The following is a 9,753-nucleotide window of genomic DNA, read 5'->3' on the forward strand; positions in this document are numbered from 1 at the left end:
AGAGGCAGAGGCAGAGGCAGAGGCAGAGGCAGAGGCAGAGGCAGAGGGAGAGGGAGAGGCAGAGGGAGAGGGAGAGGGAGAGGGAGAGGGAGAGAGAGAGAGAGAGAGAGAGAGAGCGCTTTCCTTGAATGTAAGATAGTTTGCTAATTTCTTCCTCATGTGAGAACTTAAGGATTTACACAACTTTAATAACACACATTTAAAAACTTACAATGTAAATAACTTTCACACAGCCTCATATAAACTCAGAATATTATCTCTCTAGTTAACAGGTAAGGAACAAGGACATTGCCTGCTATTACCTTGGGTATGGATTTGTTACTGGGTACATGTCACCATTCAAGTGGGAGTTCTGTGAGAGCAGAAGCTTTCCATACCAAACTCTAACAGTGTCTGGCGCACACATTGGTGCTCTGGAACCAGTCTCTCACGAATGAATATGATAACTAAGAATACCATTCAGACATTAGGCTTAAATGTAACTGGTGCGCAGCTTTGGTTATAAAGAAGAAATTATGCAAAATTAATTAGTGGTTATCCTAAGTGATTTTAGCTAGTTTTTTGTGAATTTCAAATAATATGTTTTAATCATAGTCCCCTTCCCTAACTCCTCTCAGGTCTACCCTCCTTCACTACCCACCCAACTTTGTGTTGCGCCCCACCCCAAACCTATCAAGTCCAATGTATGCAACCCGTATATGCCTGGATGAGTGGCCTCCTACTGCAGTGTGGTTGACTTACCCAGGGCTACATTTTTAAGGAAAACTGACCCTTCCTCTCCTAGCACCTATCAACTGCCAATAGTTCCTGAATGGGGGTGGAATGTCCTGCTGACTGCCTCTCACCATGCTTAGTTTTTGTTTTGTTTTTCAGGCTTGAGCTTGAACAGGACTTGTGTGTGCTGTCATAACTGCTGTGGGTTCATATGTGTGGATGCCCTGCTGTGTCCAGAAGACATCGTCTCCTTGTAGTCACCCACCGTCTCTGGCTTTTGCTCTTCCCACCCTCTTCTGCAATACTCCCTGAGCCCTGGAAAAGGGGGGTATGATCCAGAGGTCACCTTCAGGCCTGAGTATGCCTAAGCCTATTACTCTATGCACCATGGCCTGTACTAATAGTCATCTGCTACAATAAGAAGCTTTTCTAATGAGGGCTGAGAAACATATTAGTCTATGGGTGTAATGGTAAGTTATTAGGAATCAGTTTAACAACATATCCACTTAACAGAATCATAGTAGTGAACTTTCCCCTAGAGCCTATGACTTGTCTAGTCACAGGTTTTGGGTGCTAGCTTTGGTTTTCATCTTGTGGTGCAGGACTTAAATCCAGTTATAAAACGATTGATTACTCCCATGATGTCCATGCCATTATTACACCACTGGGTGTGTCTACCCAGTCATTACTATAGCTCACAAGGCTCAGGGCAGGTTAGATTATTCTTCTCCTCTCATATTCTGCATAACTTTATTCTCTTCAATACGTATAGGTTGCCTATAAATGTCTACTTTATAGATTCTTGGGAATAGCTAGAATAGTAATTCATATGATGCCCTCTGTGGTGGCTTGACTAGGAATCTCTCCCATAGATTCATATGTCTGAATGCCTGGCCATAGAGAGTGGCACTCTTTGGAAGTGTGTGGCCTTATTGGAGGAGGTGTGGCCTTGTTAGAGAAAGTTTGTCACTGTGGAGGCGGGCATATATGAGGTCACATATGCTCAAGTTATGCCCAGTATGACACATGGTCTCCTTCTGCTGCCTGTGGATCAAGATATAGAGCTCTCAGCTCCTCCTTCAGCACCGTGTTGGGCTGCACACCACTATGTCCTACTGTGGTGACAATGGACTAAACTTCTGAAACTGCAAGCCAGCCCCAGTTAAATTTTTTCTTTATAAGAGTTGCCATGGTCATGGTGTCTCTTCACGGCAATAGAACCCAAACTAAGACACCCTCAAATAGAACCAAAATTAGGCAGAATAACAATTGTTTAAAAAGCTGTAGCCATCAGGAAGCTTGAAGAATTAATAGTATTTGTCCAAATCAAAGACACCTTTAGGTTAACTGATTCAACTATCATAATGATTTCCATTTAAACTTTTAAGGTTAATTTCTTCTAAAGATACTTATAAAATAATTATTTTTGAATCTGTTAGGAGGCTGAGGCAGGAAGCTTGTAAGCTTGAGGTGATTGTGGAACTCAGGATGCCAATATACTGGAAATGAAGTATGGAAAAATGTCGAGATGATCGCCACCACAACACAGGAAGATTTCAGCAGGTGTGGTGGCATGGACTTGTAAACCCAACATGGAGGAAGCTAAGGCAATAGAATTGGCTTTTACCCTAATAACTAAGGCAACGTTTAGAGGGGCCAGAATTTTCAAAAAATCTTTAAACTTCATGTTAAAAATATATGCCACATGAGCCCTTCCAAAGGAGGCCAGAACAGCCACATACACCAGTGCATACATCTGAACCCAAGATACCACTATAGCATTTATCCTGCGGAATCATTGAAGATGAGAGTAAAGGGGCCAGGGAGATAGTTGCTTTCTAAAATGCTTGCCTTTGCAAGCACGAAGACTAGTGTGATTGCCTAAACCCAGGTAAACAAACAAACAAACAAACAAACAAAACAAAAAGCTGAGTGAGGTAGTGTTCACTTTTGTAATCCGTGTTGAGGAGGTGGAACCAGGCATATCCTGGGCCTCACTAACCAGCCAGCCTAGCTTATTTGATGTTACACATGAAGGAGAGACCAGACTCAAAAAAGAAGAAAGAAGAGGAGAAGGAACCTTAGGAATGTCACTCAAGGCTATCCTCTGGCCTCCATAAGCATTGCACATACATGCTTGCCCACCTATACCCACACATCTATCTACACACCCACATACACATACATACATACATACACACACACACACATGTAAGCAAAGATGATAGCATACATGTATCTAGCACAGTGCATTTCTAATGATGATTAACTGAAAACCAATGCAGCTCTATAGAGAATTAGGGGAAGTTTGCACTCCCTCCCAGGAGAACGTTTCACATTCCTTAGAAATGTAAGCCAAGAGTACTGAATGACAAGAAAAGCTGCTGCATCTTTAAATAACAAAGCAAGTTAGAAAATATTGTGTGAACATGCTTCCAAGTTTGTAAAAATCGTGTGTGTGTGTGTGTGTGTGTGTGTGTGTGTGTGTGTGTGTATGTGTGTGTGTGTGTTATATCAAGGATGTGAAAACTGGTGAACTTTAGGTCCAATAACTGGAAATCATTTTTATATTAAAAAGTTTTGCTTCTATTCCCTTCACCCTGTTGTATAACTAACTCATATCTTTTGGAATAACAAGCTAGTTTCCATTTTATTAAAGAGAAGGGGGCTAGTAAGCAGATCTCAGTCTAGGTCTATCCGTGTAGTTGCTCTCCTCAGGGCCAGTCACAACATCTCCCTATTAGCTCTGCTCTGTAGCGTTCTGTTCATTTCTATCTCATATGTAACCCTGGACTCCGACTCAGGGGGCCACACTGTTTTCTGCGGTCGTTACTATTACTGTGGCATCTATCACTCACTGGGAAGACTGAGCAGTTTGTGACTCAACTGTAAATAAAGCAGGAGTCAGCTAACCCAGGAGACCCAGTCATGGAGAGAAAAATGACTCAACTTCTCAGCTCAGCTCTCTTGTCGAAGACCAGAGGCAGCCTGTAGCAAAAGTCACTCAGGAGCGAACTTTCAGAACGCCTCTTCCTCTCAGGGAAGAACTGCCAGGCTTCCTTTCCTGGCAAGTAGGAACTCAAAATCAATCTCAGAGAAGCTGCTTTAGAAACGTATCAGTGTTGTAAGGTTTCCTAGAACATTTTAAATCCAGATGTTCTAAGGGAAAAAACAAACAAACAAACAAACAAACAAACAAACAAAGATGGAACAAAACAAAACAGCCAGGCATCTGGTTCCTTAGCAGTTAGTACAATTTTCAGAGTTCAGTTAGGGGCTTCTGGTACTCTTGACTGTAGTCAGACTTTAACTGGGGGGCCCCCCACCCCCAACCAGGTTATCCACTCCTGACTTACAAATCCATCTTGAATTCTCACTGTTTTCCTCTAGCACCTTAAGTATCTTCTCCACGAGGCTCTCTGATTGTTGCTTCCCTTGGAGATCTGACTCAGATCCTGTGATGCAGCCCACACCACTGTTATCTATCAGCCAACAGTAAGCCAGACAGAGGCCTTCCTTGTGACTGTAATCTGTGACACAGACGTCTACCTGACGGCCAGAGATCCATGTTCTCTTTTCACAAGGGTGAGTGGTTGATGGAGCTGGCTGCCAGGCTTGAACCATAGACCCCTGTCCGTCCATCATCCCCCTCCTCCCCAGTACATACACACCATGTATCAACGGACCTTAGCAACAGTCCTGACTAGCAGCCCAAAGGAAACTTCTTACACTATTTTCAAGTTGAGGAATTTAAGAACTACGTCGCCGTCCTAGTCACCTGGTGAATGATGCCAGAGTAACCTGAAAGCCACACCACCACAGCAGAGCATGACACAGAAGCAGCTGGGCTGGCCATACGGTGAGACTGGGAAAGGCGCTTGCTCTCAAGCTGGATAACTCCTGTTCAATACCCACACTGTGGAAGGGGCGAACAGATGTCCTAACTGTGTCTTCGACATCCACACATGAACCATGCATATGTAGGCCCACTACCGGATGCTTGAATTTGAATCCCCCCCACACACTGTGTATATATGAGTGCCCATATATGTGCTTGTGTATGTGTGTATGTGCACCCACTCATGTGCGTGTACATGTGCCTGCGCTCATGTGCATGTGTGTGCGGGTGTGTGTGCATGTGTGCCATGTGTGGAGGTCAGAAGACAATTCTGTGGAGTCATTTCTCTTGTCATCTCCTTGGACTGAACACTACCTGCTGAGGGATCTCATGGGCCCTAACACTGCGATTCTTACTGAGAAAACAAAAAACAAAACAAAACAAAACAACAACAACAACAACAACAACAACAAAAACCAGAGTCAGGTAGGGCAGCATACACCTAAAATGTCAGCACATTTATAATCTCAGGAGGATCACAATGAATTTGAGGTCAGCCTGAGCTATAAGTTAGTTCAAGACCAGCCTGGACTACATTAAAAGAAAGCTATCTCAAAAAAAAAAAACCAAGTAAAAATGAGAAGAAAAACTAGACAATCTCTCTACAGTCTGACTGTTGCTTGCAGCCGCTATTGATCATACTCCAGCAAATCCTGCCCCATATCCAGATCTTTTGAGTGACTATGACACTTCTCCGGTCCCTTTCTCTCTGATACCCCCTAAACTCCATTCTGTTTCAGACAGCTGGGCAATCTGGGCTCCATCAGGGTAATTATGGGGTTACAGAGAAACCCAAGAAGCTATTAAGTGTGTTCACCTGCCTCCAGGCAGAGCTGTGATCTGGTTTTCCAGACACAAAGGTGTCTCCCATGGACTGAAGAGTCTCACACAAAGGGTGACTCACTGATGTCTTTAAGGGAGTCAGTGCCACCCATTCAATCTTCCTACCCATAAAATGAGTACTATGATGTTAACAGGGAAAGGTAAGAAGACCTTCAGCTTACACCATTTGAAGGTTGTCATGGGGACAGGATCAACTCCCCCCAGCATATGTGATGGCAAGGAAAGGATCAACTCCTCCATAGCATATATGATAGAGTAAAAGGGCCAAGCACTGTATAGCATCATCCTAATTGATCTTGAGACAACTGAAGCTCAGCTCCAGACATAAGCCTCAGGAAGCCTCCACCTGGTCCTCTTAGAATATTCATGTTCCTTGTAAGGACGCTAGAAAGCCAGGTGTGATCAAGAGACCCCAGGAGAGGGGAAGGGGGTCCCAAGAGACCCCAGGAGGGGGGAAGGGGGTCCCAACAGTCAGCATCGAGGCCCTGGACTCCTGCAGGAGGCCATCTTCCCACTTCACCCCTGCGACCCAGGTAGCTGTGACATAACTCCCCCAACTGAAACCTGCAGAAGAGTTAAGCAGCTGGCCCAACCCAAACAGGCAGACCGCTGCAACAGGAGAAACAAAAACAGCTGTTGCTTTAACTTGCCAAACTTTAGAATGGATTAGTTTCCTAGGCCAGCCAGAGAAATTTACCACAAACTGGGCCTAAAATGACAGACACTGTTCTCTCACAGCTTTGGAGGCTAACGGCCAAAACAAAGTGTCAGCCAGGCCATGCTTGCTGAGAAGGTACCACAAAGAAGCCTTCTTGCATCTGGTAGCATCTGTCTGGCATCCTTGACATTCCCTGGATTGTGGAAAAATAGCCACCATGCTTCAGTCATCCCAATGGCCGCCTCTACCCTTAAGGCTCTTCCCACAGGACACCAGTGATGGGACTTGAGACCTAGCCTTACACAGGATAATTTTAGCTCGATTATATCTGAAAAGACTTCTCTTTAAATCAAATGATTTCATGTTCCAGAACTCAGGACTCTTGACAGTGAAACATGTGAACTCACGTGTGTGTATCAGAATAAAAATTACTCTCATTTTCTACTTCAAACAGAGGAAGACAGGTTTACTTTTTTTTCTCTCGAGATTATTTATTCTTATGAGTATTGTGTCTCTATGTATCTCTTAGTACGACATCCATGTCTGGTGTCCACCAAGGCCAGAAGAGGGCATTGGATCCTGTGGGCACGTATGTTTAAATACTTGGTCCTCAGTTAGTGGAACTGTTTGGGAAGGATTTGGAGATATGGCTTTGTTGATGGAGACATGTCACTGGGCTTTAAGATTTCTAAAGACTTGTGTCATTGCCAGTATCCTCTCTACCTCCTGCTTTTCAATCAAGATGTGAGCTCTGAGCTGTTCTGCCACTGTGTCTTTGCTCTGCCGTGACAGGTTCTAACCTTCTGCAACCACAAACCCTATTAAATACTTTCTTTTATAAGTTGCCTTGGCCATGGTGTTTGGTCAGCATAATGAGATGTAACCAAGACAGATGCCCTGGAATTTTAGTTAGAGATGACTGTGAGGTGCGATGTGGGTTCTGGCACTCAAGCCCAGGTCCTCTGGAAGAGCAACCATGGTTTTTAACCACTGAGCCATCTCTCCAGACTCAGGAAGTTAACGTAAGAAAACTAAAATGAGTACCACATTCTTAAAGGCAATGCTGTCTATGAAGGTGTGATGTCACAGAATCTCCTACGTAGAAGACATGTAAGTAGAATGTTATTACTTGTTGTTAGAACTCTTAACGCTGTGAAAGTAGAAGGAGGCTGTGTGGGAAGAAGAGAACAAAGAGAGGGTTACACAAGAGTGTATTGCAACAAGAAAGACAAGTATTGCATAGTTTCTTTCATGTGAAGAATATGGGTGAGAGAGACAGACAGACAGAGAGACAGAGGCAGGGGAAGCAGAGGAAGACTACTTGAGGTTTGAAGGGGACAAGCAAAAGGGAAGAGAGAGGACAAGAGAAGGTAATGAGCAAAACACAACGTATATCACTCTACTTCATTTGAAGGCACCATAATGAGACCCAGTATTCTGTAAACAACTAGATTTTTAAAGCCTCGATGCTAGTACAAATGCTAGCATTTGTTACTCACTGGCCAGCATCAAGTATGCTAACCACCTTCATCCACACCTAGTTACTTTTTTGTTTGTTTGTTTTTCGAGACAAGGTTTCTCTGTGTAGCCTGGGCTGTCCTGGAACTCACTCTGTAGACCAGGCTGGCCTCGAACTCAGAAATCCGCCTGCCTCTGCCTCCCCACACCTAGTTACTTAATAGACTAAAGAACCTCTTTCTCGCTGGGAGGTGGTGGCACACGCCTTTAATCCCGGCACTTGGGAGGCAGAGGCAGGCGGATTTCTGAGTTCAAGAGTTCGAGGCTAGCCTGGTCTACAGAGTGAGTTCCAGGACAGCCAGGGCTACACAGAGAAACCCTGTCTCAAAAAACCAAAAAAGGAAAAAAAAAAAAAAAAGAACCTCTTTCTCAATCCCGCACATCCTTTCTGTGTGGTGCTCTGTCTGTGTAACGTTGCAGCCTCCTTAGAGTTTCTGGTTACCGTTGTCTCACTTCTTTCTGTCTGTACAGATGTTTAAAAGGAGTGGCCTCTCTCAGCTTCCTCTGTTTCCTCTGCATTGACTCAACCTCTAACCCTCTGAGACCTGACTTCCTCGAACAGTCCCTAAAACTGCTGTCTCTGGAGATTCCATGAACCAACAAGGGCAAAGCCAATGCTCCTGCTTCACCCTTGGCATTTGGCTATACGCTGCTGCACCAGCTCCATTTCCTAGAGCATGTACCAGTTTGCCATACCTTGGCCACCCTGTGCCTCCTCTTCACAGTTTGGGTGTGACTTGGGTCCTGAGTCCATTCTTTCTGTTTTCTTACTGTACATCTTTAGGAGAAAATTATTCTGTGTGCGTGTGTGTGTGTGTGGTGTGTATGTGTCACAATGAAAGTCAGAAAAATTGCAGGAGTCAGTTCCTTCTATCTACCATAAGAATCCTAGGGACTGAACTCATTTGATCAGATTTGGTGGCAAGTGCCTTTACCTGTTGGGCCATATCAATGGTCCCCCAAAAACGTACCCATTCTTCAGTCCCTATTCCCACCTCAAAGATGACTTCCTAATCAATATTTTCCATGACCTAGGTCTCAAATTCCAAGACTGTGTCTCAAACTGCCCTGTGGAAATGGTAAATACTTTACATTCATCTGAATTGGCCAGGGCAGGATTCTTAAAGAAAAGCCCTGTAAGAGAAATTCAAACTCATTCTCTCAAAACTAACTTTCAAATTTAAATTATTAAAATTAAGATTTCAGAAATGTATCCATACCACCTTTATTTCATTTGTCCATAGAGGAATCCTGATATTAAATGTACCCTCGAGAGCATAATATCTGCATACATATCTGAAAACTCCAAATATAAATCAAAACCTTGAATAGTCTCACCCGACAGGGATAACACTTACGATACACCTTTCCAGCCCTTATCATATGTATTCATCTGGTCATTGCCACAGAGAGATATGTACATGTTTATTTTTCAATAAAACAATGTCATAATACAATTTTCTGGTCTTTTAAAATGTTATCAGGTCTTTTTAAAGCTTTCTTTTCTTTATTAGTGTAAATATATATAACATGCAGACTTTCACATAAAAATATCCAGTAATAACCTCTCTTGGATACAATAAAACTGCAGAGAATGTCAATAAACATATTAGACTTCATGTGTTCCCAATTCATTTCTGGTTTTTTTTTTCAAACAGCATCTCGTGTAGCCCAGGCTGGCCTTGAACTCCTTATTCTCCTGTCTTCATGTTCCAAGTGACAAGATAAATGTCAGCTGAATTTTCATCCCCAATTCAATCTTTAATCATCCTGCAAACCTACTTCTATTCATCTGTATTAAAAATTTCAATACAGGGCTAGAGAGATGGCTCTATGTCTGCTTTTCCAAAGGTCCTGAGTTCAATTCCCAGCAACCAAATGGTGGCTCACAACCATCTGTAATGGGATCTGATGACCTCTTCTGGTGTGTCTGAAGACAGCTACAGTATACTCATATACATAAAATAAATAAATATTTTTAAATTATCAATATATACCCGTACCTCCAACTATGGAGATATTCTAATTTTCTTTCAGTAAGTGCCCCACACTGCACCAAACATCAGCCCCAGCTGCCTCCTCCTCCTCCTCCTCCTCCTCCTCCTCCTCCTCCTCCTCCTCC

The 9,753-nt window shown here is 43.4% G+C and overlaps 1 protein-coding gene across 2 annotated transcripts in view; it reads right to left on the minus strand.

The window, feature by feature from the left end:
* Positions 1-9,753, minus strand: part of Dock8 (dedicator of cytokinesis 8) — a 199,835-nt gene that overhangs the window by 165,863 nt on the left and 24,219 nt on the right. The gene's annotated exons all lie outside the window — the stretch shown is intronic.

This window comes from Grammomys surdaster, unplaced genomic scaffold (genome assembly GCF_004785775.1).
Source record: "Grammomys surdaster isolate TR1022 unplaced genomic scaffold, NIH_TR_1.0 141, whole genome shotgun sequence".
Taxonomy (NCBI): Eukaryota; Metazoa; Chordata; class Mammalia; order Rodentia; family Muridae; genus Grammomys; species Grammomys surdaster.